We start from the raw sequence: 24860 nt of genomic DNA, 5'->3' as shown, positions 1-24860 counted from the left end.
TGCCCTTCCGCGGGACCACGCTTAATTGATTGGAACCTACTGAAAACAAATTAACCAGCACCGGGATGCAAAGACCCGTTTATGGCTCCTCCGGCGGGCGGCGGGGGGAGGCCGCCCCGGCACGCGTCCTGCCGGGACCACCGCCGGCACCGGCCGGAGCACCACAAGCCGCCTTGCAGGGCCCGGAGACGCCCGCGCCGGGGCGACGAGAGGGAGGGGGAAACCGAGGCACGGCGCGGCAGGGGGGTGCGGGAAGCGGCTCCGGCCCCTGCGCGCTCCCGCCGGCAGCGGATGAGCCTTGGCGGGAGCTAACGACGGTGACCCCGTTAAGTGAACCCGGCCAGCATTAATTCGACCCTGTGCACGCACGCTAATCAGCTGTAACCGTGGCACCCGGCTCAATCCAAATTGATTTACCGGGGCTGGAAATGGATACAAATGTGATTAAAGGCTTTTTTTTTTTTTTCATTTTGCAGAGGTCCCTTCTATCAAATGATTTCAATCAATTCCCGGCACGAGGCCTCGCACCGCGACCGCCGCCGGCCCCGCGCCCGCTCCGGCTCGCCGTTCCCGGCGCCCGGCACCCCGATGCCGGCGAGCGGCGCGGCGCGCCGAGGGGCGCCCGGGCGCTCTTCAATTATTCCAGCGCTAATCGCACCCTTATTTAAAGTCTAGTCTTGCAGCCGCGCCGCTGCCGGCTGCCAAGGCCCACGCTAGATTTACACCCCAGCGCGCGCCCGCGCTCGCAGAGCCAATTAATTAAGTAAACACATTCCTCGGCATGTTCTCAGGTGTGCTGCCGCCGCCGCCGCCGCCGTGTCACTTAATCCCCGGCGGGCCGGGGGCAGAGGCGGCAGTGGCCCCGCGCGGGGCCCTTCCCGCGGCCCTTCCCGGCGCTCGGCCGCAGCTCCGGCGCGGGAAGGGAGGGCTGCAGGGGCTCGGCGGCGGCGGCGCCTTCGCCGGCGGCTCCCGGGAGCAGGCTGCTCTCGCCCGGTGACTCCAGAGCTGATTAAAGATGAAGCAACGCCCTCGTCTACGCTTTCCTACAAATTTCCCGTTTGCTCCCTCGCACAAAAAAGCAGGAGCGAAGGAAGGGGAGGGAGAGCAAAGGCGGCAGCGGCGGGGAGGGGGGGCCGGCGGGGGCTGCCGCGGGCATCGCTCAGGCCCGCTCGTTCCCGCAAGCGCCTAACGAGGGGGGAGGCAGGGAGTGACAGTCACCACGAGGTCAATTCATTCATCTGGCGATGTTATTACAAGTCCAAATTTATTGTCACCGGGCCGCGTTAGCACCGGCACAGAGGACACGAGGTGGCACCCCTACTGAATACGCAGATAAATGAAAGACATCTGGAGAGCAGAACGAAGGGGCAGATTATTAATGCTGAAATTTAGAAGCCAAGGTCTAAGCCACGAATCCATCAGCGCAACCAGTTATGTCCAATAAATTAGGAGAGATAAGGATTGAAGGATGGTATATTAAAGGCAACATTCGTTTCTGAACTGGCACAGCGGCTCGGAGGCATCCTTCCCCCGCGGCGGTTAACCCTCGCCGGATAGGGCCGCGCGGCCGGTCGAGGAGCACGGGGGAATGGCAGGGGCAGCGTCCAGAGGGGATGCGCTGCCACAGACGGAGCCCCCACAACCCTTGCGGGTCCCAGCACAGCCTGTCCCCCCCCGGGGAGCCCCCCCAGCCCTGCCACGGCTTGCCTAATCCGGCATCGTCCTCGGGGGCCGCAGGCGGGTGTGATGGTGGAGCAGGCACGATGGTGGAGCGGGCACAAGGAGGGAGTGTGCACAACGGTGGAGCACGCAGGACGGAGCGTGCACGATGACGGATCATGCACGATGGCAGAGTGCACACAATGATGGAGCATGCACAGTGGAGTGTGCACGATGGTGAAGTGTGCACGACGATGGAGCACGCACAAGGAGGGAGTGTGCAAAACAACAGAGCATGCACGATGGCAGAGTGCACACAATGATGGAGCATGCACAATGGAGTGTGCACAACGGTGAAGCGTGCATGACGATGGAGTATGCATGATGGTGGAGTGTGCACAATGACGGATCATGCACAACGGACTGTGCACGACCGTGAAGCGTGCACGATGACGGAGTATGCACAAGGAGGGAGTGTGCACAACGGTGGTATGTGCACAATGGTGGAGTGTGCACGATGGTGGAGCACGCACAATGGTGGATTGTGCACGACAATGGAGCATGCATAATGACGGAGCATGCACGATGGAGTGTGCATGACGGTGGAGTGTGCACGACAACAGAGCATGCACAACAACGGAGTGTGCATGATGACGGTGCATGAACGACAGAGTGTGCACGACGACAGAGCATGCGCAACGGTGGAGGGTGCGTGACGACGGCGCATGAACGACAGAGCATGCACGACGACGGAGCATGCACCACGGTGGGGCGTGCGTGACGACGGCGCATGAACGACAGAGCGTGCACGATGACGGAGCACACACCACGGTGGAGCACGCACACCAGTGGAGCGCACGCCACAAGGGAGCACGTGCACAACAGCACAGCGTGCAGGACGACGGAGCACGCGCGCAGCACAAGCAGGCCCGGCGCGGCAGAGCGCGCCGCGGCAGCTGACCCGGGCTGGGCAGGGGGTCCCCGGCCCTCTCCGGCAGCCCATCCATCCTCCCCAATTAAGGGGGCTGACAGGTTCGCGGGCCTTCGTGGCTCCACACGGACAGAGCATCTTTGACCTTCGCCCCGGCCTCTCTTCTCCAAACCCATTCCCGGCGGGGGGGTTAAGCTGGCCGAGCGGCTCGCCCGGGGACTCATTAACAAGCCCGGTGGCTCGGTAATGACTGACGGGGCAGAGCCCATGGGCACCCCGGGGTGCAGCAAAGGGGTCCCGGGGGGCCACCCCCTTTGCAAGGACGCCTCCGAAGCAAATAGCACCCGGCTTTTGGGTGGCCCCAGTGTGCGGGGAGGACACAGGGGTGGCAGGCAGGGAGCCAGAGGCAGGCAGGGAGCCGGGCGCTTTCCCGGCAGCGCCCTCGCTCCGGCGCGGCTGTCGCCCCGGCAACCCCGTGGGATGCAGGGCCGCGATGATGCTCCGAGGGCCGCGATGCTCCGAGGGCCGCGGCAGGCGGGCGAGGGGGGGGACGCGAGGGGAGGGCGCCGAGGGCGATTGGGGCCCGTCCCCGTGCGCCACGGCGGGAGCGGGGGCGCAGGCAGGGCACCGGGCCGTGTCCTCGGCCCCGGGCCACCATCGGCTATCAAATAACTTTGCATTTAAGCCCTTTTCAAGAGGGCTGAAGGTCGGGAGGCGATGGGCAGAGGTTGAGGCCGGGCGCTGACCCCCGGCACCGGGCCTTGAGGGGCTGCGGGAGCCCCCACGCACCCCCCAGCCAAACCGCAGCAGGCGCCGACTTTCCCCGGCGGTTTTTCCCACGCTCCGAGCTCGCCCCGTCCCGCTCCCGCCCGGCACCCCGGGGACCCGCCGGGACTTACTGAGGCTCTGCAGCAGGGACGACCAGGTCTTCATCTGCAGCATCGCCGCCCTCCCCGCGCCAGCCCCGCCGGGAAGCGCCGCCGGGAAGCGCCGCCGCGGCTCAGGCCGCCCGCGGGGCCGCGGCGCAGACGCTCTCTCCCGGCGCGGGATCGGCACCGCAGCCGAGCAGCCCGGTCCGGGAGATAGCAACCATTTTCTTCCCTTTTAACTCGGCCGGCGTCTCCGGCGCGCTCGCCCGCCCTCCCTCCCCAACCCCCCCCCCCCCCCCCCGTCCCGAGTTAAGGGCGCTTTGCTTTTGCCTCCTCCTCCCTCCTTGCACTTGATAGCAGCCTCGTGGAGGCTGCTGCGCTGCGGCTGACCCCTGCCCCGGCGCTGCTAATTAAGGCTCCGCAGTGACAGTTCAAGTGCCGCGAGTTTGCAGCGCCGCCGCTCCTAATTGGAGGCGCTTTTTCCTCTCTCAATAGCCGCCGCGCCAGGCTTGGGGGGTCCGGGGGGGGTTTTCCTTCCCGGCGGGGTCCCACCCTGGCCGTCGGGCAGGGCGATGGGCCGGGGAAGGAGAGCGGAGCGCTTCGCCATGGAGCAGCAGCAGCAGCGGGGAGAAGGTGGCGGGCACCTTGCACCGGCCGCTCGCGGATGTGCTTTTAGATCACGAGGAGGAACCGGGCCGGGGGGAGCAGGACGGAGAGCCAAGACACGCGGCCGTATCCCCCCCCTGCCACTTATCCGTTTATTTTCCGGCTCCTCCTGAGGCCTTGCACAAATCGTTACGCTGGTATGCCTCAGCTTTGCCATCTGCAAAGCAAGGAGGCGCCCAGGAGCCCGTGCACGGTGTCATCGCCGCGGCCCGGACCCCCAAGGCCACCCAGCCCCGCGAGCGGCCCCAGCGTGCCCACGAGAGCAGCCGGGTCACCGTCCCCCCCCCCCAAAAAACTCGCCCCCCGCCGCCCGCGCCGGCAGCCTGACAGATCTATTGTGCCGCGAGCGCGCCGGGCGCTTTATCACGGCGAGCGAGACAGCGAGAGCCGTTGTCCTGACCCTGCCATCAGGCTGAGCAGAAACAGGAGACGGCTTGTATCATCCCGGCGGGTCAGAGGCCGGAGGAGCCGGCCCCTGGCCTCCAGCGCTGCCAAATTCCTGGGATGCGCGCCCGGGCAGGCAGCTGCCGGCACAGCCGCCCCGGCCCTTCCTCGCCCGGCTCCGCTGCTGCTGCCAGAGCAGGTGTTGGGGCTGCCCCCGCGCCCCCGAATCCCCTCGCCGCCCCTTCCCTGCGGGAGCATCCCCGCTCCGGCTCAGCGGCCGGCTCTCGCCAGCCCCTCCGTGCCCGAAGCCAGAGCTGCGGGTTTTCCACCCAAAGCAGCCCTGGTCCGGCTGACCCCAGCTCGCTGTCCCAGCGCTGAGCACGGCCCGCATCATCGCAGCTCGGCATCAGTTTTTAACGGCCAGGACACATGACAGCGCTCATTCAGGATGCTCCAGCGCCCCGGGCAAAGGACCCCCGACCTGCCCCATCCTGCGGCATGCCCAGAGCCGGGGTCCCCAACCCGCCCCATCCCGCAGCCAGGCATCCCTAAACCTGCCCTGTCCCGCAACCAGGCATCCCTAAACATGCCCATCCTGCAGCCAGGCATCCCTAAACCTGCCCCATCCTGCAGCCAGGCATCCCTAAACCTGCCCCATCCTGCAGCCGGGCATCCCTAAACATGCCCATCCTGCAGCCAGGCATCCCTAAACCTGCCCCATCCTGCAGCTGGGCATCCCTAAACCTGCCCCATCCTGCAGCTGGGCATCCCTAAACCTGCCCCATCCTGCAGCCAGGCATCCCTAAACCTGCCCCATCCTGCAGCCAGGCATCCCTAAACATGCCCATCCTGCAGCCAGGCATCCCTAAACCTGCCCCATCCTGCAGCTGGGCATCCCTAAACCTGCCCCATCCTGCAGCTGGGCATCCCTAAACCTGCCCCATCCCGCAGCCAGACATCCCTAAACCTGCCCCATCCCGCAGCCAGGCATCCCTAAACCTGCCCCATCCTGCAGCTGGGCATCCCTAAACCTGCCCCATCCTGCAGCCAGGCATCCCTAAACCTGCCCTGTCCCGCAACCAGGCATCCCTAAACATGCCCATCCTGCAGCCAGGCATCCCTAAACCTGCCCCATCCTGCAGCCAGGCATCCCTAAACCTGCCCCATCCTGCAGCCAGGCATCCCTAAACCTGCCCTGTCCCGCAACCAGGCATCCCTAAACCTGCCCCATCCTGCAGCCAGGCATCCCTAAACATGCCCATCCTGCAGCCAGGCATCCCTAAACCTGCCCTGTCCCGCAGCCAGGCATCCCTAAACATGCCCCATCCCGCAGCCAGGCATCCCTAAACATGCCCCATCCTGCAGCCAGGCATCCCTAAACCTGCCCTGTCCCGCAGCCAGGCATCCCTAAACATGCCCCATCCCGCAGCCAGGCATCCCTAAACATGCCCCATCCTGCAGCCAGGCATCCCTAAACCTGCCCCATCCTGCAGCCAGGCATCCCTAAACCTGCCCCATCCTGCAGCTGGGCATCCCTAAACCTGCCCCATCCTGCAGCCAGGCATCCCTAAACCTGCCCCATCCTGCAGCCAGGCATCCCTAAACCTGCCCCATCCCGCAGCCAGGCATCCCTAAACCTGCCCCATCCTGCAGCCAGGCATCCCTAAACCTGCCCTGTCCCGCAACCAGGCATCCCTAAACATGCCCATCCTGCAGCCAGGCATCCCTAAACCTGCCCCATCCTGCAGCCAGGCATCCCTAAACCTGCCCCATCCTGCAGCCAGGCATCCCTAAACCTGCCCCATCCCGCAGCCAGGCATCCCTAAACCTGCCCCATCCTGCAGCCAGGCATCCCTAAACATGCCCATCCTGCAGCCAGGCATCCCTAAATCTGCCCTGTCCCGCAGCTAGGCATCCCTAAACCTGCCCAATCCTGCAGCTGGGCATCCCTAAACCTGCCCCATCCTGCAGCCAGGCATCCCTAAACCTGCCCCATCCCGCAGCCAGGCATCCCTAAACCTGCCCCATCCTGCAGCCGGGCATCCCTAAACCTGCCCCATCCTGCAGCCGGGCATCCCTAAACCTGCCCCATCCTGCAGCCAGGCATCCCTAAACCTGCCCCATCCTGCAGCCAGGCATCCCCCAACCCGCCCCATCCTGCAGCCAGGCATCCCCCAACCCGCCCCATCCTGCAGCCAGGCATCCCTAAACCTGCCCCATCCCACAGCACACCCCGAGCCAGGGTCCCCCAAGCCAGGGTCCCCGCAGCTCCGGAGGGACCCAGCGCCCCGGCTCAGCAGGGACTCGACGGGGAGGAAACAACGCAGCGACTACTTATGCCAACAGCGGTGTCGCGCGCAGAAGCAGCCCGGGGGCTGGGGGGCCTCTCCCCCCGCCGGCCTTCCTTCGAGGCAGCGATCGGCTCGGCTCTCGCCGGGGCCGGGCTGAGCCAGCCCAGCCTCGCTCCCCGGCCGAGCGCCTTGCCGGGCTCCAGCGCTCGCCCCAGCGCCGGCAAAACCCTGCCACGGCCGGGCGAGGCGTCGGCATCGGTGTCACCGGAGCCGGAGCCGAGCCGGAGCAGGGCCTGCGGGGCGCGTCGGGAAGCGTCACCGCGGCCTCGTTAACTGCCGGCAGCCGCCCGGCTGGCTCCGTCCCAGCACCCGGGCCCGGGAGCTGCTCCCGCCGGGTAATTAGCCCGGCCCTTCGGCACGCGAGCCAGCAAACAAGCAAATAAATAAATAAGTCGTGGGGAGGCTCTGACGCATCAGCAAATTATGCATGCGAGGAGTCAGACAGCTTGGCTCTCAAGACATAATCGTTTTAATTGCGAGCCCTCGGAAAGGCCGGAGTTGCAAACTGCTCCCTGCTACCCACTCGCCGCATTAAAATCCCATTTTTCTCTTTTGCCGTGGGTCACTTTCCCGGGAAGGCGGAGGCTTGGCCCTAACTCCGAGGCTCCGTAAGACGTCCCCGCGCTGGGCTCCTGCGCAGCGAGGTAAGGCGCATCCGCGCGGCTCCCCGAGCCAGAGCCGTCCCCGAAGGACACGTCTCCAAGCATGGATGCCGCCACCGCCGGCGTCGCGGCTCCCCCTCCGCCCCGGCTCGACGGCTCGGCCACGAGCCCGGGCTGCGGGAGGGGGGGAAAAGAGGACGGGCAAAATCCCCTCTGCTGAATCTGGGAGGGGAGAAATCGCCTCCCTTTCCCAGCCCTGGGAGCCCCCACGCGCCGGGCGGCTGCGGAGAGCACCGGCGCCGGCACATCTCCGCGTCCCGGGGCCTCGCCGCCCCGGTGGGGACACCCACCCGGTCCCCCAGGGGGGCTGCAAAAGGCCGGGGGCAGGCGGAGGTGAAGCCCCCGCAGCGCCGTCCCCCCCTGCACTCCGCCGGCGGCCCCTTTGCACCGCTTCCGAGCAGGCACCTCGGGGCCGAGCGCCCTAAGGAGACACAAAGCCGGGCGAGACGCGGCTCGGCTGCGATTTTCTCTGCTCCGTTATCGACAAACAAGCCGCCGCTCGCAGGTGGCGGCGAGGCCAGCGCGGCAGCTGGGGCACCGCGGCGCGCGCCGGCCCCGCGCCGTGCCAGCTGGCACGTCCCGCTCGCCCCTGCCTGCCCGCCCGCCGCGGGCGCCGGCGATGCTCTGCCGCCCCGGGCGGCCGCCCGAGGTTCGGGGTCCGAGGCCGTTCTGGGTCACATAGAGCCAGAAATTTAATCCTATCGCCGGCGCGCGGGGAGAGGACAAAATGCAGAGCCGGGCAGGAGCGCTCTCGGCGCCGCGCGGCACCGCCCGGCCCGAAACGCAGCGCCGGCGCCCAGCGGGCTCCCGCCGTGCCCCCGGCGCGGGGCCGCGCCGCCCCCTTCGCCCGGGCGGGCTCAGCGCGCGCCGAGTCTGTCGTTAGCGCCGTGCCAAACCCAAAGTGGCTGCTTCGGAGCGGCAATCCAATAAAAGTGCTACTTGTCTATTTATCATCCTCAGGGCTTTTTATCACAGTGCAGATGGCTGCTACCTTCGCAAGGCACAGCAGTGTGCTGGCACGCGCCCGCCGCGCAGAAGCTCGCGCGCCGCCGAGCCTGCGCCCGCACCTGCGCCGAGCACGCGGCGCCGGCGAGCCGGGGCAGCGCCACCCGCCAGCCGGCGCCCGCGCTCCCAGGCCGAGCCCCAAAGCGGTCGGGGAAGCGGGGTGCGGGGGGGGGGGGGGTTGCAATTATTTTTTTTTTTTTTTCCGTGCATTTTGCTCCCCTCCGGCTGCTGCTGCTGCTGCTTTCGAGCACGGAGCCGCGCTTTGCGGAGCCGGCGAGCGCTGACACCCGGCGAGGCGGCGTTGCAAAGCCCCTGCCGCCGCCACCGCCGCACCTGCCTCCCGGCCCGCAATTACCCCGGGCGCGAGGTTTTTCCCCGGCAGAAACGCTCGACGGCGCGAGCACGGGGGCACCGGGTGGGAGCCACCGGAGCGGGCGATTAAAGCTGCGTTAAGTGTCTGCGTGCACGCGGGTGAAAACACACCTAATTACCCAGCCGGAGCGGGACGGGAGGGAGGGAGGAGCGGCCCAGATCGCAATCGTGTAATGCAGTGTGGCGCAGGCAGCAATTAAGAAGCGGCAAAGCCGGAATTGCAGCGGGTCGTGCACGGCCCCGGCACCGCGACCCGCAGCCCTCCCCACCCCACACGGTGCCTGCCACGGGCACCAGCCCTCACCCCGGCCCTCATCCCATATCTCTCTCCTTCCTCTCCCGAATATGGGCCTGGGAAGCACCAGCGGCTCCGGGAATCCCGCGTTTCCCCCCTCCTCGGCTGGTCCTGCCCGTGCAGCGCCGTGTCCCTGGGGATGCTCGCCCCCACGGCGGCTGCAAACCCCGCAGCACCGGGTTTGCAATTCCCTGGCCACCCGCGTGCTCCGGCGTGCACGAGCGCCCCGTCGCCTCCGAGCGGGCGGGAGATGCTCCGGTCCGGGCGCGCGGCGCCGTCACCCCCAGGCCGGCGGGGAGGGCAGGCGCGAGGCCGGAGCACCCAGCCCTGCCCGCAGGACTCAGGGAGGCACCGTTGCAAGGGCGTCGGAAGCGGCACGCTCGCCTCCGGGGAGGCGCTGGCAGGACGCGGAGGCCGGGCACCGCCGGGAAAGGTGCCTGCCCAGCTGCGGAGACGGAGACGGAGACGGCCAGCCCCACCTCTTGCGAAAGAGCCAAGCTGCCAAACCCACGCTCGCCCTCCCCGAGCGGGTCCGGCGGGTCCACAGGGAGCCGCGGTCGGGAGAGCCGCCCCGCTCCGCGCCCGCCGCGGGCACCGAGCGCCCCGCTCTCCCTGGCCGCCTGGGCTGCCCGGCTGGTTCGGAAGCGGCCGGACCTGCTCGGGAACGCCTCCGGCTGGCGTCACCCCATCCCGGGCGCAGGCGGGGACGTGGCGCCCTCGCGGGCGGGCGGGATGCACGCCGGGTGCCAAAACGGGCATCCCCGGAGCGGCGCTTCCCTGCTTCCGTCTGCAGCCTTGCCCCGTTTCGAGGGCGCTCGCGCCGCCACCACGGGGACGCGTCTCGCCGCGGCCGGGCACGCTCCCCTGCCCCGGTCCCCTTGCACCGCGCCGACCCGGCGGAGCTGCACTCCCGCTCCGGGCGCCGGGACAATTCCCGGCTACAAAGTGCAGCGCGGCGGCAGGAGCCGTCCCTTCCCTGCCTCCATCCCTGCCTCCCGCTCCTCTCGTTCTCCCTTTCCCTTTTTTTTCTTTCCCTTTTTTTTTTTTTTTTTTGCAGAGCTCTTCAGAACAAAGTACACACTCTACCTCTTCAAACCCACCACCATCTGTCCGTACGTCTGAGCGCCGCGCAGCAGCCGGAGCCGCAGCCCCGCCGCTCCGAGAGCGGCCGCCCCCGAGCAGATGGTGCCAGGGGAAGGACGAGCCCCGGCACGGGGCGGCCGTGCCACCGCCGCCACCGCGGGTCCCCCTTCCCTGACCCCCCGTCGTCGTCCCCCCCCCCCCGGCACGGTGATTATCCGCCGCGCCGCGCTAACGGGGGATGCCGGGGGACGGTGCCGGAGGCTGGCAAAGCACGCCCGTCTCCCGGACCTCCCGACCCCGGCCAGCACTGCCCCGCGGGAGCTGCTCCCGCTGCCCCCTTTTCCCAAGGAGCCATAAATCAACGGGAGGTGACAGGGCCAGGCTGGAAGGCAGGGAAGGGGGCTTCTTCCGGCTGCCTGGCCGGAGCCCGGCACCCTGCACCGCGCGGCAAGGGGGCAAGGCGAAGGGGGCACGGGGAGCAGCACGGGGTGTGCATCCCTCCCCAACCCCCCCCCGCACCGCTCCGGTCACGGCCGGCCGAGGGGGAATTTCGTGGGTGCGGCAGCGCGGAGCCATCTGCTCGCAGGGCAGAAGTCACGGGAGCCGGCCGAGGCCCGGCTGCCGGGGGTGCCGCGCGGCGCTGACCCCGGCGCGGAGGGCAGCTCGCAGGAGCAGATGTCGCGCCGCCCTCGGCCGCGAGCAGCCCGCGCCGCTGCCCTCCCTCCGCCCCGGGGCCGCGCGGACGGGCCAGTGCCCGGGCTCGGCAGCACCACGAGCCCCCATCGCCGCAACCGTAGGGCAAAGCCAGGCACGCTGCAGAGGACTGGGAAACTCACTGCAGGAGTGAACCCCCCCCCCCCCCCGCCCCGGGCACGGCTCCGGGAAGCAGGGCAGCGGGAGGATGCCTGGTGCCGCCTGGCGCAGCGGCGGCTCGCCCAGGCCCTGGAGCGAGCCCCGGCCGCGGCCGCCCTCCCGCGCAGCCGGCCGAGCAGGCTGCCACCACGTGCGCCCGCCGTCCCCGGGCGCCCGTCGGAGGAGCCGGCGCAGCGGCGTTTAGGGAGCTCGCTGCGCCTGAGTCACGGCCCGCGGAGCTAATTCCCTGCAAAGCAGCCGCGTCGCAGGCGCCGCACAAAGGGAGCCCGGCTCCGGCGCCGTGCGCGCTCGCACATGCACGCTCGCACGTGCACGCCCGCGGCACGCACGGCACGACCGCCCCTCCGCGGGGGCCCAGGTGCAGGCGCAGCGGTGCCGGGGGCAAGCCCAGACCCCGCAGGGAACCCGCTCGCCTTCTGCAGGGCAAACACCCCCTGCGCCAACCGGGGGTCCCCGGCTTTCCTGGGGTGGTCCAAGGAAACGCACCCGCTCTGGGAAAGTCTCCCGGTGCAGGAGAAGCAAAAGGCAGCCGGCGCCATCCCGGCGCAGCATCCCGAGCTTTCCTTCCCCGATCCCAGCAGTGACCCCGTCCCGACCGCCAAGCCCCCATCCGGCACCTAGCGCAGGGCCAGGCCCGGGCGAGAAGCTGTTTCCTTCTCCGGGACGACGAGAGTGGCTAATGACAGCGTCTTTTGGACTCATTAAAATTCATTCTGCATGATTTAGGACCTAATCTCGGTGAAACTCCACAGCGCTTTATTAATAGCGCATTAGCAGATAATTCATGCATTCGGATGAAAAATCATCCCGTGTTATTTGCCGGGGAGGGGGGAGGCAGGCGCGAGGCGGGAAGGGGGGCACCTCGGCGCGCTCGCCCAGCCTCCCGCACCTCCACGCCGCCGCCGCCGCCGCCGCGCCACGGCGAGGCAGCAGCCCCTTCTGACAACTGCCACCACTCATTAATCTTGACGAGTTTTCTGCTGAATATTCTTCCACGGGCTTTCAAACCGCTCACTAATTGCAATTAATCACTTACCGAAACAGATGTCAGGAACAATGGAATTTGGAAGTCTGGAGGCTTGATAAAGCTGTCAGAGGCGCCCGCTCGCGTGGCGGCGGGTGCCACGGGGCGCCCGCGACACCTTCCCCCTGCCCACGTGCCGGGGGCACCGGCCCGACCCCCTCGCTGCCCGCCGGAGCATCTGTCGGAGCCCGCGGGGCCCGGGGCGCGCTGCAGCCGGACGGGGCGCCCGGGGGGCACGGGGAGACGGGAAGCGGCGGCGCTCCGGGTGCTCGGCGGCGGGGGGAAGCGGGTTTGGTGCAGGGGCTGCCGGCGGCTCCGCGTGCCTGCGGCACCGCAGCGCTTGCAGACCCGCGGCACGCCGCCTGCCCTCCGGGATGCTCCGGGGACCCCTTCTTCCCCCAGCCCACTCTGGAAACCACCTCAACCCGTGGGGCTTCCCGGTGCAACCGTCCCCCTCCTGCTCCGGCCCGCAGCGCTTAGGGCAGCATCCCACCGCCGGGAGATCCCGGTATCTCCTACTGATTAAGGAAGCCGCACCAAGCCCCGGCGGGGCGTCACGTCCGCGGTGCCTCGCGCCGGCGCCGGCACGTTCCCTGTCCCTGCCAGACGCTGCTTTAGCACCAGCAGGGATCCAACAGCCTTCTCCGGCGGGCTCTCCGCCGTTGTTTACCCATCACGCATGAAAGGTGCCGAGCTGACAGCTCCGGAGACGGGAGGCTTCTCCCCCCTTCCCCCGGCTGCCCCCTGTCTCATCCCGCGCCGCGATGGGAGCCAGGCTGCGGCACGCCGGGACATCCCCGCGGACGGGCCCCTCGCGCCCGCCGGGAGAGCTTGCAACGCCGGTGCGCGCCGGCGACGAGCGCACCCTCCCGCCCGGCCGGCCGGCCGGCAGACCTTGCGAGGCCGAAGGCTTGCGCCCAGCGCAGCCCCGGCACATGTTAAAATAAATATTCCGCGCAGACACCGCTCCATATGTATGATCGGGGGGCGGGGGGGGGGGATGATTTTCCTGCTGATCGCTGGAAGCGACAGCTGGGCGAAGAGCGCGAGAAACAAAGGCAGCGCCTGCTCTCCCCGCTCCGCCTCGCCTGCGCCACGGCGCTGCGCCACGGCACGGCGGCAGCTGGCGGCGCGGGGACCCCGGCGCCGCGGCACAAAGGAAGCGGGCACTCCCCGGCAGCCCGCGCTCGGGAATCACTCCCGGGCCCTTGCACCCCTCGCCCCGGCTCCTCCGCGTCCCCCCGATGCACGGAGATGCAGCCGAGCCAGGCTCTCGCCTCCGCCACTGCTTCGCTGCCTGACCTTGGTCACATCACCCGAACGGGTGTCGCTCCCCGGGCCCGGCTGGGAGCAGCGCCGCCCGGCCCAGGCATGTTCAATATTTGCACTGGATTTGCAAGCGTTTCCTCCCCCCTCCAGATAACGGCGGGGCTGTGGCACGTACGGGAGGGAGAAGTGCCGGGTTTGGTTAATTATTAGCGAACATGCAAATTCCCCTGCCACGAGATAACAATAAACACCGCGATTTCAGAGAGATAAACAGGGCTTTAAATTTCCAGCAGCCTTTACTGGTGTAAAAATAAGCATCCCTTATTTATTTAGCTCCTTTGAGAAACCGCATCAGTCCCCAAACAGAGTCTTTTACTGTCAAGCTGCACTAGGAGCCTTTATACCCAGCGAAGATACTGACAGCCACCCCTCGCACAAGCATCTTTTATTCATGCTCATAATATAAACTGTATTGCCGCGAAACAAAAGGATTTAACTCGCCGCTGCCCGGCCCGGCCGCAGCCCCGCGTCCCCCCCGCCACCGCCGCCGCCGGACCCGGCCGTGCCGCCAGCTGTTTGCCAGCGCCGGCAATAAAAACCCACCGGGCTCCTTTTCCTGGATGCCCTCGGCCAGGGCATCCCGGCCCGGGAGGGAAGTGCCGGGAGCCCCTCGGCTCTGCCGTTATCCCTCGCTCTGCTCCCAGCCTGAAACCGGGGAAATCGGAAAGGAGGAAAATCGGGAAGGAGGTCAGCGCGAGGAGGGCCGTGGGATTAAAGACTGGGGAAATTGAGGTTAAACGCCAGCCAGACCTCGGTGCCGCTGGCTCGGCAGGAATTGCATCGACTTCCCGCAGCTCCCCAGGCTGCTGCCGCCTTCCTCACCCCGGCGAGCGCGCGAGGTCGGCGGCGCACGTACGGCCCCGTGCACAGCAGGCAAGGCACTTGGGGCATGGTCGCTCCGGACAGCTGCCAGCCGTCCCCAGAGACACCGATCCCACATCTCAAACGGCGCCGGAAGGATGCTCCTGCCGCCGGCTCGGGGATGCCGAAGCCCGGCCGTGGCAGCGCCAGGGATGTGTGGCTCCCCGGGGCCGCGCACTCAGGACACGAGCCTGGAACAGCCCCGTCCTCGTGTGTTTTCCCTGCTCCCGGGACGAGCGGGCCGTCACGGCCGGCTGGACCCGCAGGGCACACGCGCGCTCCAGAGCCGGACCCATCGGAGCAACGGCCCCCCCGGAGCTGCTCATCCCCCGAGTCCCGGCGGGCTGCAGGGGAGGAGGAAGCTCCTCCACGTGCCGGTGGGTGCCTGGTTAAGGACCCGAGCTTGCTCTGCTTCGGTGCGTCCAGGGGAAAAACAAAATCAAAATAAAAACCACCCGTTCAACCTTGAGCGATTAGGCAAAGCCTCCTCGCTCTGCGGCTCTGGATCCCATCCTTCCTTCAAATAAGCAGGCAAAGCAGTGGTTACAAGAGTGGTTCGTATTTAATAATGCAATTTATATTCCACTCTCAACATAAACTATTGTAAAGGCACACTAATGTAAAAATACATCTGGCTTGTCAATAGTTTATCTTCTGGATCTGCATCTAAATCCCTGGGCATTCTTGACTTATGGCTGCACCAGTGTCTAATGAATAAAAAGGTGCAAATTATAGGCCTTGCTTTAATGCTCATCATAAAATTAGATGATAGTTGCAAAAGCTGCATTCTCCTGCCCACAGTGCAGCAATGGTACGCTATAAATAAAGTGTATTTAATGTATCCCAGCGCTGTGCAGAGCCAGGAAACAGTATGTTACTGCACAGCCTTCAATGGATCCGCCACAAGTTCAATGAAGTGATAACTGATCCATCATGTGAATTTATGTTAACTGTCTGCTCACAAAGTCATGGCCTCAACACTGTAAATAGCCTACGATCCTTCTAGCATGGCCTGCCTGCCAATAAAACTGTCACCGGCAGGCTTGTAGCAAGCACCTTAGGACAGTGGAAACAAACCATTAAGTTCTTGGGTTTCGACTTGGGTTTCGCAGCCCCAGTGGGCTCCCGGCTCCGCTGCTGTCGGTCGGCGCGGTTCATCTGCAAGTGAAAACGCAGCCGCGCGGCCTCGCCGCTCCTTCGCCCCGGCGGCGCGGAAACCCCTCGCCCGCCGCCGCCTCCGTCCCCGGAGCCCTGCCGCGCGCTGCTCCTGCCGGCGTGGATCGAGTTCCCGCAAGGAGCCCGGCGTCCCCTCCGCCCGGACCTGTCGCACCAGGGACGCGCCGAGCACCGGCGAGACCCCGCGGCCGGCCCGGCTCCTGCTCGGATGACGAGCCGGCGAGGCGAGCGAGCGCCGGAGCGGCGCCGGTCCGCAGCAGCGTGCACGCGGCTTTCTGGGTCAGCTGGAACCGGAGCCCCCTGCTCCGGCGGCGTGCTTGAAAGCGGACCCTCCGCGCGAGGCCGGAGCCGTTCGGAGCCGCCTGGGGGTTGTTTTCACCGGTGGGGGGGTTTGCAGGGTGCTAGAAAGGCGGTGCAACACCCGGTCCCTGCACAGTTTCATCCAAGCCCTGGGCTGCCCTCGCTGTTGCATGGATGCTGCTCCAGCAAACACCCCCGGGTGCTCATAAATCATACTGGGACCTCCAGGGAGAAAAGGAAGCGGAGAAACCATCGCCGTGCTTCCCTGCATGGCCCCGCAAGGGGGGATTCACGCCAGACTGCAGCCAAGGGACCAAATTTGCCCGTGCACCAGCACCAGCAGCGTTTGCACCCGCTGCATTTGCACCCGCTGCATCTGCACTGCATTTGCACCCGCTGCGTTTGCACCCGCTGCATCTGCACCCGCTGCATCTGCACTGCATTTGCACCCGCAGCATTTGCACCCACTGCGTTTGCACCCGCTGCATTTGCACCCGCCGCAGCCCAGGCAAGGGGCATTCCCGGCACAACTCCCGCAGCGACGGCGAGGCAGCAGGCGAGCCCGGCCGCCGCGCTCCCCCCCCGGCCCCGAAGCCGGCCGGATAAGCCGGGAGGCGGCGCCGGGGCCGGCACGCGCTGGGGAGCTCTGGGACGCCAAGCCCGCAGAAAGCCGCGTTTGCCATTTCCTGGCTCTCATTAACGCGGTGCTGAGTAGTCCCTAATAATAGCAACAGTAAATTCTCCTAACCAATTCGGGTCCATTTCTATAAATAATGTAGAATCTTTTTATTTACTGACAGGTTGTAAAAGTATCAGTGAGAATAATGTGAAATCAGGCGCTGCTGAATAATTCATGGCAGCAGCTTAGCTCTCCCCTTCCCCGCGCTCCCCTCTCTCCCCTGGCCCCGGCGTTTACACGACTGCACCTCATGCCCGGGTTATCCAATAAAAACCAGGACTAACGACCTGGCACTAATTCTTTATCAGTTGGGACTTTTACGGCTGGCGGGGGGGGGAAGGAGGGGCGGAAATAGAAAGAAATAAAAATAACCCTCTGTGCTCCCTATAAAAAACGCATGGGCCCGCGCATCCATCTCCGTACGGAGCCGCTTCTCCCGCGAGCGCAGCGCCGTGTTCTGCGCCTTCACTCCGTAATTCCCGCTATCCCCCAGCCTCTCCGAAAATTAGCAGCGATTAGCAAAGCCGGCGGCTCGGCGCGGGCTTTCTGAGGCGGGCGGCCACAGGAAAGGCAGCCCTTCCCAGAGGGAAAGCCTCCATCGGCTGCTCGATTCCCGCTCCCAGCTTGCTGCTCCCGGCAGGCGGTTGCCTTTAATCCAGGGTTCGCTCCCGGCCGGCGGCACGGGCACTGGGGCAGACGGGAGGGCCGCGAGGTGCCAAAGCCATGGGATTCGCCCCCGATGTGCCTGCACATCCTTAAAAACACACGGAGGGCATCCGCTCGGCTCCGGAGCGAGCGGCTGGGATCCTCCTTTCTCCTTTCCTTCGGGGAAGCATAGTGCCAGGACGAGGGGGAGCCAGCAGGGAAGGCAGGGTCCTCCCCGCCCCACGGCATCCCAGGGACACCGGACCATCCCCACGGATGCGGCAGGGGCCGGATACCCAGCCGCTGCCTGCCGGCGCCTCGCAGGGGCGCCGGAGCCCTCGGGCCCCGCTCCGAGGGGTCAACGCGCGGCGGGAGAGCGGATCGGCAGGGCAGCGAATCCCTCCGACAACCTGACCCGTCCCTCCGGCGTGCTTCGTCCCTCGCTCCTCCTCGTCGGCCGCGGCGGCGGCGGAGCCAGCACGGCGGCGGGGATCCCCCGGCACCGCGTCGCCCCTCTCCCCTGGCCCGAACAACACCCGGCCGCGGCTGTTTTGATGTGCGCTACAAAGCCGAGCGAGCTTTCCGTGTAACACGATAAAAGCAAGTCCCCAGCCAGCACAATTATTTGATAATTCTCCCTTAACACCCATCAAATTAAAGCAATGTCCAAGGGCTGCCTGAAGTGGCACTGATAGGTATTAAACTTTAATGAGATTTAATGGCACTGCCCTACTTTTTAAGCGCTTGGGCCTACATTTATGAACATTTAATTTCCCGGGCCCTGACCTCTTTTCTTCTCCCCTGCTTTCGCCCCCCCGCCGCCCGCGCGCGCGCGCGCACAGCTGGTTCCCGTTAGCGCTCGCAGCCCGGCCCCGACCCCGGCGTGTCAAAGGCGACGGCAGTGAGCTTAGGCAGACGAGCCGATATAAATCTCCAGGCACTTAGGGGCGAAATGTTGATTCTAGCAGGGAGCCGAGGCGGAGCGCGGAGGAGAGGGCAGCCGGGATGGGGGGGGGGGGCAGATGTGATTCACCAGCAGAAAACGCAGCCAAATTTATGGAATAACTTAATTAATTTGCTCCTGGAACAGCGTTGCACCGCGGGTCAGGCTGGCTTAAGTCCCCCACGCCGAGCACTTGGCCTTCTCCCTGCCGCTTGATTGCATTTAAGAGCCTCCGGCTCGTTTAAGCTCCCCTACGAGACGGCCCTGGCCTGCGCCGGGCACGCGCATCCCGCTGCCAGCATCCTCCGCCGGGAGCATCCTCTGCCGCGAGCATCCTCCGCCGCGGTCCGAGGATGCTCGCGGGATCCTCGGGTCCCTCGGCCTCGCGCCGCGTCCTGGCCGCGAGCCTGGGCCGCAGCTCCCTGGGCAGAGCCCAGGGATCGGGACCCATCGGGAAGGTCAAATCCCAGCTATCCCGGGGGCCGAGCGGCGGCGGTCCAGCCCTGCGCCCGCTGATCCGGTTGGTTGCTGCCCTCTAGCGTGTGCGGGACACGGCAGGTTCCGCCGCCGCTCGTCCCCCTGCCCGGACAGACGTCCCCGGGCGCTCGGCGGCGCGGGACCCTGCAGCGGGGGGGGAGGACGGCTGGGCGCAGGGGCGCTGCACCCGTGGGAGCCCAGAGGCCGGCAAGCCCATCGCCGCGGATGATGCTCCCAGATGGACCCCCCCCATTTCCCAGATGGAAACCCCGACGAGATCCGGGCTGCGCGCGGCGCAGGCCGCGGCGCGGCGTCAGGGAAACCGAGGCAGGCGCCGGGAGACTCCCAGGGCCCGTCTCTCCCCGCCGCCGCCGCCTGCGAGCCTCCCTGCGACCCCGGCGCCGACACCGCCCGCGAGCAGGCCGGCTGCAGGAATGCAAAGGCAGGGCAATAAAAGGGAACGTTATCAAGTCCCAGCAGAGCCGCAAGCCTGCGCCGAGCCGGGGAGGAGACGAGAAGGGAGGGAAAGGAGAGAGGGGAAAAAAAAGAAAGAAAAAACCCACCCTTAACCCCGCGATCACTTATCATTCAGGCTGCATCACGCATCTTGAAAGTGCAGACACAAAAATGTAATGTCATAACATTCGCAGTTCAATAACCTTTGCTTCACGAGACGGCTTGAACTGTCAGAGGAGCTCGAAGGTAAATATTTCAGCGAACAGACGCAGAATGCAAAGGCGTGGGGAGGGGGGCCGGCAGGGGAGGCGCGGGCGGCCTCGGCTTTCCCCTCCAGCCTCGACACGTTAAAATATCCCCTGCCGTAAATCCCGGCCGGCGCTGGGGAAAGGCCGTGGCACGGATAAAATACGAGCAGATATAAAGCCAGACACCTTTATTGTTCTGCAAAGTCTCCCAACAAGTTATGAATCCACAGCTTGACCCTAACCCATCATATCGTTACGCGGCGGGAACGCGGCCGGCGCTGGGGGCTCCGGCTGGGCCGGGAGCGGGATGCCGGGTGGCCCTGCGGTGCCGGTGCCAGTGCACCCACCGTCGTTATCCCTTGCAGGGTCCCGACGATGCACCCGCAGCCGATGGATCCCCCCCCTCCGGCAGCCTTCTCCAGGGGGGATTCAGGTTTAGTCCTTCCCGGAGCAATTCCCTGCAGCTCGGCCTCGCCGGCTCTCCGTGCACCGCCGCCATCCCCCCACCGGCGCACCCGCGCTCCTGCCTGCGAGCAGCTGCAGGGAGGCACCGCTTTTATCCGATGCCTCCGCTGCTTTTAGCCGCCTGGCAGCCGCCGCAACAACCGAGCCCGCCCGCCCCTGGGAGGAGAAACGAGGTTGCCCCTTCCAAGCCGCCTCGCCGCCGGGGCGCTGCGGTGATGGGCGCCGCTTCCCGCAGCGGGGCTCCCCAGGAGCAGCCCCCCCTCGCCCCGGGGTTAACGGGCACGGCGGCTCCCGCTGCTCCAGGCAGGGGGAAAGGGACTGTGCTTGCGGGCTTTAGCAGGCAAGCCAGCGGCTGGGAGGCAGGGAAGGGGGCCGGAGAACCGCCAGCCGATGGGTGCAACGGAGGCAATGGGTGCCGGGGAGCTGATGGGTGCAGGGCAGCCGCCGGGTGCAGGGGAGCTGATGGCTGCAACGGAGGCACCGGGTGCTGGGGAGCCGATGGGCGCAGGGCAGCCACCAGGTGCAGGGAAGCAGCGGGCGCAGGGCAGCCGATGGGCGCAACAGAGGCACCAGGTGCAGGGGAGCCGATGGGTGCAGAGGAAGCACCGGGTGCAGGGGAGCTGATGAGCACAACGGAGGCATCAGGTGCCGGGGAGACGATGGGCGCAGAGGAGCAGCCGGGTGCAGGGAAGCAGCGGGTGCAGGGGAGCTGATGGGTGCAGGGGAAGCACTGGATGCAAGGAAGCTGATGGGTACAACGGAGGCACTGGGTGCAGGGGAGCTGATGGGCGCAGGGAAGGCGACGGGAGCAGGGCAGCCGCCGGGCGCAGCTCCACCAAACCAGCCGCAGGCGCGTGGGGACGGGACCAGCCCCAGGGCTCTCCGTCCCCTTCCCCCCCCGCTCCCGAGGGTCCGTGGCACCCGGCCGCGCCGCCAGCCCCCGGCGAGCAGGGAGCCGCCACTCACCCAGCGGGCCGGGCCGCGGCGAGGAACAGTTAAACGGCCTCCGCCCGCGCGGGGCGTGCGGCAACAGGCTGCGTCGCGCCCTCCCCGAAACACCTGCCGAGGCGGCGCTGCCGCGGGGCGAGCGCCCGGGGCGGCGGCGGGGGCGGCGCGGGAGCCCTCCCGCTTGGCAGCACAACAGAGAGCAGGTGACGGGCAACGCCGCGCTCGCCCTGGTACAGGAAGCCGGCGCCGAGCGTCTGAACCGGCTTTACCCGGCGAACCCCCCCCCCCCCCCGCCAGCGTCGCAATTAACCCTCCCGTCGCAGGCACGTCGCTGCAGGGCGCGAAGCGGGGGGGGGGGGTGTTTAAGCCCGGCGGCACCTCCGTTTGCGTGCACGCACAGCCCCCAGCGGTTTGCAAAGCTGCCCGGGCTGCGGGAGCCGGCGCCGCGCTGCGCCTCGGCTTGATGGCGGCCTCGGCGCCGTTAAATTTTACTAACTCCATAAAGATCACGCCGGGCGCTCGTAAAGGCGTCGGCGGCGAGCGGAGCCCGCGTTCGCCCCCTCCCGCCTCGCCGCAGCCCGGGCACAGCACAGGGGCTCCCGGCCGCCGAAGCGGGGGGGAGAATCAGGCCCCCGACCGCCAGCGGGGCGGCATCGCTCACGGGGCCCTGCATCCTCCCCGGAGCATCCTCGCTCCGTGCCCTGCTCCGCAGCGTTCGGCCGGAGCTCGCCGCGCCGGGCACGGCCCCAGCTCGCCGCCCACGGCCGGCTCTTCACCTTGCCCCACATTCCTCTCGCGCGGCCCCGGGGCGGCTGAGGTTTCCCAGACGCGTCTGGGGCGAGGAGCCGAGCCCGGGAGCTTCCTGGGAAGCAGGCAGCAAGGTGGGCATCCAGCACGGTTCCTGGTGCAGGGGGGGCATTGCACACCCGCTGCCTCGCTGCAAATCCGTCCCCTGCCCTCTTGCCCGGCAGCGCCCGCCCTGCCTGCAGCCACCCCACCGGCATCGCGGTCCTGATCCCGGCCCCCCACCTCGCGCTGCTTTCCAGGCCAAACAAATCCCAGTGGAGTGAAAACACACATTTACATGTAAACACACACACACGCACATGCACAAGCATTTCTGCTCTGCAAACGCTCCCTGAGACAACAAAATTAGCCGGCGCTGCCTCCCCCTGCACCCGCTCTCGCCCCGACCCGCTCCTCTGACACAGCAGTCGGAGGCAAGGCATTAATATTTAAATACCGCCAGCTCCAGAAATCAAATAAAAAAGCAGGCGTGTCGGGAACGCCGCCGCTCGCCCGCGCCACCCCATTAAATCCTCCACGCGGCAGCCGCCGGGGAGCCAAGACAAACGGCCGGCGGCGCGGGAAGGCGTCCCTGCCGCCCAGCCGGCCCCGCGAGCGGGCGCCGGGTCCTGCCGCGCCGGGGGGCACCGGCACCCGCGGCTCGGAGGCTGCTGGCAACGCGGACAGGAGCGGAAGGCAGCCGGCCGCCGGCCCTTCCCAGGAGCGGGAGGAAGCGGGGAGCGAAAGGACGGCGTCGGGGCGAGGAGAAAGCCTGCGGCCGAGGCTCTGCCGCCTTCCCCGGCGGCCTCGAATCCCGCTGGGCTCCCACTGCCGAGGCCGGGCGCCGCGGGAGCTCCCCTCGCCCCGGCGCTGCAGCCCTCCGCGCATCGGGAAGCACCTCCAGCTCCCGCAGCACGGGAGGAAAAGCCGGGGAGGCAAAGGTGGCTGCAAGGGACGCCGATCCCCCCGCTCCGGCCCCGCTCCGGGGTGCGCGGGAGCAAGCCAGGCTCTCCCAAACCCAAAATACACGTTGCAGCTCGAGCCTTGGCAAGGCACGAGGCGCCGCGAGCACGCGCCGGACGGGTGGGCACGGAGACACACTTCTCCCCGGAGAAACCCCCCCGTCCCTGCGGCAGGATCCCGCCGGGGCTAAGAGGCCGCGTCAGAGCGGTGAAGGGGATTTACGGTGAAACGCGAGGGGCTTCAGAGGCGATAACTTTCCCTCCTCTTGACTTCAACGGATTGCAAACTCCGGACGCCGCCCCGAGCGGAGCCCTCCGGAGGGGGAAGCGGAGCCGGGGACAACGGCTGCGGCAGATGCCGAGAGGCAGATAAGGCCGGCGGGAGAGTGGTGCCCAGGCAGCGAGGAGGAGGAGGAGGAGGAGGAGGAGGAGGAGGAGGGGGGGGGGGACGCGCCACGCTCTTCTCGGAAGGCCCCCGAGATAAGGCAGCCGCCGTTATCGGCGGCGCAGCAACGGGCCACGCTTCCCCCTGCGCGCCGCGCCGCAAGCGCCCGCGGAGGGGGCGGCGGGAGCTGCCGGCAGCGGGGCCCTCGCTCCGCCACCGCCACCACCGCGGGGCCGCCAGGCAGCCCGGAGCCGAGCAGCGCGGGAAGCCAAGGCACAGAAAGTGCTATTTCAAGGGCAATCCCCTTGGCAGCCGTCCCAGGCCCTTCCAGGGCGGTCGCACACGCGGGCGCGCGCATGCACGCGGTGCCAAGCTTCGTCCCGGCAGCGCCCGGCCCCGCTGCCCTTTGCTCCCCCCCTCCCAACCCCGGCGGGGGAACGGTGCCGGAGCACCCCGGCAGCCCCCAAACCCGCGGAGGGGACCACCTGCAGCCCTGCGCCGCGCGCCGGAGGACCCCCCCCCCGCCTGCCGCCGCCCCCCTGCTTTCCCTTCCCTTCCCCTCCCCTCCCCGGGTTCTGGGCCAGCATCCAGCTTCCTGGCCAGGAACAAGAGCGCAGACTGGCGCTCGAGACAGCTCGCCTCCCACGGCTCCGAGAACGGCTCCGGGGCCGCGTCCACGTGGCCCCGCCGCGCCGACCGCCCGGCGCGCCCGTGACGGCTCCCGAGCGGCGGTGCAGCGCCGGCGCCCAGGGCTCCGGGATTTGCACGGGAGGACGAGCCCCGTGCCCAGGGAGCCCCTCTCTCGGCAAGCACCCGGCTCGCCCCCCCCCCCCATCAGCGGGGTTTGCAAGCAGGGAAACTGAGGCACAGGCAGCTCAAGCGATTTCCCGCAGCCCGGCCGGGATGCCAAGCCGCCCGCCTGCACCCACACCGGGAGACTGCCTGCGAGGCCGGCACCTCCAGGCAGGCCCAGGGCCGCAGCGGAAAGCAAGGAGCCGACCGGCACGGCTTGGGATCCAGGGATCAGAGGCCCAGGGAAGGAGCGGGAAGACCGGAGATTGAAAATAGCCCCCTCCTCAGCTCCCACCCCCAACCTGCAGCCCCGTCCGGGGCCCTAGCATGCCGAGAAGCGATAAAACGTTCCGCCGCTCCCGAGCTGCATGTCCCGCTGCACCCTCCCTCGCACCCCCTCCAGAGACAGCGGGAATCCTGGCCCCCCGCCAAAGCCACTGTCTCCACTGTAATTCTCTCTGCCCTGGAGCCAACACACACACGCTGACACACACACACACACACACACACACACACACACCCCCGACAAAGGCCTAGGGCATGCACACCCGTGCATGCACACACCGCATGCATGCACACACCGAGCACACGCACACTCGTGTGCATGCACACGCTGTTGCACACCCAGCAAAGCAGGGCACGAACACGCTAAGCACACGCGACCCCGGCTGCCAGCGCCGCCCCGCGCGCGCTGCCTGGCAGACAGGGCACAGATGCACGCGACCGTGCATGTGCACAGGGCGACGCACATGTGCACGCATGCACGCACGCACGCACGCAGGCACCCCTGCCGCAAACGGAGCGAGCCGTTCGCCCCGGCCGGCCACGCCGGCCGTTTGCTGCTGTTACACCCAGCACCTACCCGCAAGGTTGCACAAACAGGCGGCCAAGCACGCCCAGCGCGGCGCACGCCTAGCCCGCACGCGCGCAGAGCCGAGCGGCACACCCACAAACCACACAGGCTCGCCCCGGCGCTCGCACGGCCCGGCACGCCAGCACGCGCACGCGCTCTCGGGAAGAGGCGCTGCCTTCCCGCTGGCTTTTCCCTCCATTAACTCCTCCAAGGCTCGCGTTTGCAGCCCGACGGGCACGCGCCAGCGCCGGGGCCGCTCGCCGTCCCCCCCACCCCGGCACCGTGCAGCGGCCGTGCTGCCTGCACCGGGCGCCCCGTTGCGGGGCCGGAGCTGCCCCGTTGCTGTGCCCTCGGGTCCGAAAGGCTTGGAAAAACGGGCGC

General features: G+C 67.5%; 1 protein-coding gene across 1 annotated transcript in view; it reads right to left on the bottom strand.

Annotated features, from left to right (window-relative positions):
- GSE1 (Gse1 coiled-coil protein) overlaps positions 1–24860 on the bottom strand; it is a 113709-nt gene that overhangs the window by 42783 nt on the left and 46066 nt on the right.

Source organism: Apteryx mantelli, chromosome 10, assembly GCF_036417845.1.
Source record: "Apteryx mantelli isolate bAptMan1 chromosome 10, bAptMan1.hap1, whole genome shotgun sequence".
In the NCBI taxonomy this organism is placed as follows: domain Eukaryota; kingdom Metazoa; phylum Chordata; class Aves; order Apterygiformes; family Apterygidae; genus Apteryx; species Apteryx mantelli.
Note: the sequence above shows the minus strand (reverse complement) of the source record. Positions and strands in the feature narration are given on the sequence as shown.